Source organism: Triticum dicoccoides, chromosome 4B (genome assembly GCF_002162155.2).
Source record: "Triticum dicoccoides isolate Atlit2015 ecotype Zavitan chromosome 4B, WEW_v2.0, whole genome shotgun sequence".
NCBI lineage: Eukaryota > Viridiplantae > Streptophyta > Magnoliopsida > Poales > Poaceae > Triticum > Triticum dicoccoides.
This window is the reverse complement of record NC_041387.1, coordinates 676,686,808-676,690,764: the sequence shown is the minus strand read 5'-3', so window position 1 is coordinate 676,690,764 and position 3,957 is coordinate 676,686,808. Positions and strand designations below refer to the sequence as shown.

Here is a 3,957-nt window from a genome sequence, read left to right as displayed (position 1 = left end):
TCTATACTAGAGCATGGCGCTGATTCAAAAGCTCCCTGATGTTGCTGCATATCTGAATACATAAAAACAATAGGAATATTGATAAGGACGTAACTCAACTGAAGTTTAAGTTGATTGTTGGTTGTTAATTGTTATGCTTGGGCCGGTGCTTAAAGCCTTCTCTATACATGACTTGCGGGTTATATGCAATATCTTTTTGTTGTGCCACAATGCAGTTATACTGATTATGATGATCAAACTGTGAGTTTTGACAATTTCCCATGTATGAGCATGGTCTGGTGGTTGTGGTGTCTTGAAGAGGCAGGGGAAAGTTCTTCTGTAATAATTGTTACCTCATAAGTCATAACTAGATGAATGAGAAAGCAACTTGCGACTAGAGAGGTTCAGGAATCTTACTTGAAAATATTATCTCTGTAATTGTCCGTTTAAAACATCTGGAAATTTATATGTATGTGATGTTTTCTATTGCCTCATATGTCATGACTAGATGAACGAGAAAAACAATTTTCTACAATGTGATCGTGCGTTGCACGTGCAAGCTTACTAGTGAATGAAAATGACCTAAATCAAAAGCTATTATTTTTTGAAGTGATTGTGTGTGAATAAAGAGTATGCATGTATCTGGACCATTTTACTTGCAACAATTAAATTGGGCTATGCATGTGCTACAAAATAGTATTAATGGAAGATGACACGGAAATTTGGCGACGTGGAGAGCTGCATGTTGAGAGAATTGGAATCACATTATCACAAGTCGACGTGGACATCGACGGGCCAAAACTATACAAAGTCATAATGGAAACTGCTTTCGTGGAGTCAATAGACTAAACTAATCCGATTTGAGGAGATGATTGACTATGATTTGCCGGTTTTGGAGTTGAGAGACAGTTTTTGCACCTTCGAGAGTTTCCAAGTTTTGCTTTAGTGTGTTGTTTAGAGAAAATATCCTTTTCTTTATAATAAATGGAGTGCATGTAGATTGTCTACCCATGCCAAAGTTTCAATATTTTGGGAATAGAATTGACTAAATTACTGATACATCAGCCTGAAATCCGGAACAGCATGCTAAAGCAAGCAATCAAAGCTGAAAGCATACATATGCTCCAACCACCTACAGTAGATAATAACTGACAAACTAGACGAACACGAAAGGAACATCGACTGAAGATGGACCTAAATAAACCAACTCTTAAGCAACTGCAAGCCAAGCCTGCATGCACGCCTACTCCAAGCTGATCGGGATGGCGTGAGCCTTGAACACTTGCCCGAAGTCGGCATTCAGCAGCAGCCCGACCACGGCGAGCGCCTCCTCCTTGCTGCGGATGTTGGCCTGGGTCTGCAGCATCCCGGTGAATGGCCCGTCCCACTTGCCCGTGCGGTTGGAACGGAGGATCTCATAGGACATGGTGTCCCAGTGCTGGATGTAGGGCAGGTGCTCGGGGGCGACGTGGGCACCGGTGTCCCATCCGTAGTTGACGGTCTTGCGGATAGGCTCCAGCCTCTGGGCCTCGCTTATCACCACCTTCACTACCGCCAGCGCCCGCTTGACCGGCTCCACGTCGGCGCCCGGGTGGTAGGCGGAGAGCACGCGGACGGCCTGCATCATGGCCTCCCTCCCTAGCGGCACGTCCGGCAGGTTTGCCAGGCCGCCGATGAGCTCGCCGTAGCTGCTGCCGAATGGGAGGGTCGTGGACGCGGGGAAGAGGTGCCCAAGATCAGGGAAGGCGTGCCAGTGGCCGCTCTCCTCGGTGAAGCCGGCAACAGAGACGTCGTGTTTCTGAACGGCCACGGAGCTCTTTTGGCCGTGACCCTGCAGCTCCACGACGATGAGGGTGAATCGATGAGGGTTGGGTCACCAACGACAGCTGCTCCTCCGTGTCCGTGCTTGCTGTTGCTGTCGGCGAGCACAAGTATGAGGAGGAAGAGGAGCAACGCCGCCGTGCTGGCGAGTCGATTCATGGTGGATCCGTCCATCTCTTCTGTTGAGCAATGAACAATGTAGTATACGTAGGTAGTATATATGGTGGCAAGGGACACCGGCAGGCACACTGATTGGGTTGCACAACGGTGATGGTTAGGGCAAGCATGGAACCGGCGTGAATGTCAGAAGAAGAGCGTGGCATGACTGGTGGGCGTCCATTTTGACCGGCCGTGCTCTGGCACCCATGCATTTTATTTTTGCGGGGGGCACCCATGACCCATGCATGTTGTGCCTGCCTCCAGAACAAGGACGAACCATGTGATGCCCTAAGATGTGATCATTCCTTTTTTTCGAGGGGACCTTTATATAATAATACTACTAAAAACTATCTGAGTTAGCCCGCTCATTTGAGCGTAACCATTTACTATAATTTGTTTTCATCTTGTTATGAACTGCTATTTCAGTTGATTTGCCACTATATTAGCATTGGCAACACCTTCAAAACTATAAAAACACATGTCTACAAAATATAATTCTGGAGAAGTATGATTATTATTGGTAGAAATATATCTACAATGTGTATTATGTTGGTGGCCAAAACCTCCTTGTGTGAAAATGAGAGACCTATGGCATTGAGATCTAAGAGCAACTCCAACGGGGAGACCCAATTCGTCCGTTTGGGTCAGCACACAAAAAACCACGGCCCAACACGGCGACCCATTTCACTAAACAGTCCATCTCGTCTCCGTGGGATGCAAATCCACTCCAAATTTTGGCCAGGTTCATGTCCACACGGACACGGGACGTACACGTCATGCATCCGCTCGGTGTCCGGCCGGGCCAACGCGTCAGCCACCCAACCACCACGCCCGGTCCTTTTTAAAATGTGACACGTGTGGATCCTTGGGAAGGCCGGGAAGCACGACAATGAGAACGACTCTTCCTCATGGTGTCGTCGGCCGACCACGTTCACCCTAACGCCGCCGGGGGTTGCGGTGTCGTGACGGGAACACATATACTTGCCCACCGAACAGTGCCGGCACTACTGGGAGCGGGCCATCCCATGTTGTGACCCGAAGTCCACATGCCGGACGGCTGGCGGGAGCGCGCGGGAGGCATAGATCCGCCGCCTCCAGACTCAGCTCCCAGACGACCTCTGCCACGAACAGTCGTTTGCCGAGGATTGTAAAGACTTTTGCTACAAGGTGTACTAGGTTTTTGGTGAGACATTACGAATTGTAAGACTTTACAAATTCGATCGTAAAGATTTTTCCTACAAGGTGTAATAGGTTTTTGGAAAAGAAAAAACGTTGTTATTTAAGAGGAGAGACATATGGCGTTTAGATCTACGGTCTAATGTACAACATAAATTATTTTTACGTCAAGCTCCAGCTGACTAGTTAGTTGTCATATTGTACGTTCTTTTTTAAAGTAGTGTAGTGCCACGTATCTAGAAGCTTCAAGGCATGGCCATCTTACTGTTACGACCACGATAGCTTGCGGCCAGTATTAAAACACACCGGTGGTGGGTTTTTTCTCGTGCCGGCCGCTGCTATTTTTTCCAATTTTGATCTGATCTTACTGTTTTGATTGTTTTCATGGTACATTTTTCCGTTAAACATTTTCTATGTTGAATATACACCGTCCCAACAGTTCGGACATTATACCGGTGTTGCGTGATCTGTCTAATGAGGTGAAGATGGCTAATGCGGAACTCTGAGACGTCTCATCGCTTGGGAAAAGGAAGGCGGAAAATGAAGTGTCCTCGGCAGCTGGAGCGGAACCAGGAGAAAATGCGTTGGTGCTCTATTCTAACTTGATTGCTCCGGCAGCTCATATGATTTCATGTACACCGAAGAAACGTAGAACATCAGTGACGCTGGAGGGGCAGCAGTCTCAACCGCATGGTGGAGTCCACGACCAGGACATGCAGGAGGTCTACAACTCATTGGAGGCAGTCGGCCCAGGGGCTGCCGCCGAACTAACGGACCGGCGGAGCCCCGTCAGGAGCAATGAATGTCCCTAGTTGGAACTGC

General features: G+C 48.0%; 1 pseudogene; it reads right to left on the bottom strand.

Annotated features, from left to right (window-relative positions):
• Nucleotides 1-1,222: 1,222 nt before the first annotated feature.
• LOC119294364 lies at nt 1,223-1,974 on the bottom strand (annotated as a pseudogene).
• Between the last annotated feature and the right edge of the window lie 1,983 nt (nt 1,975-3,957).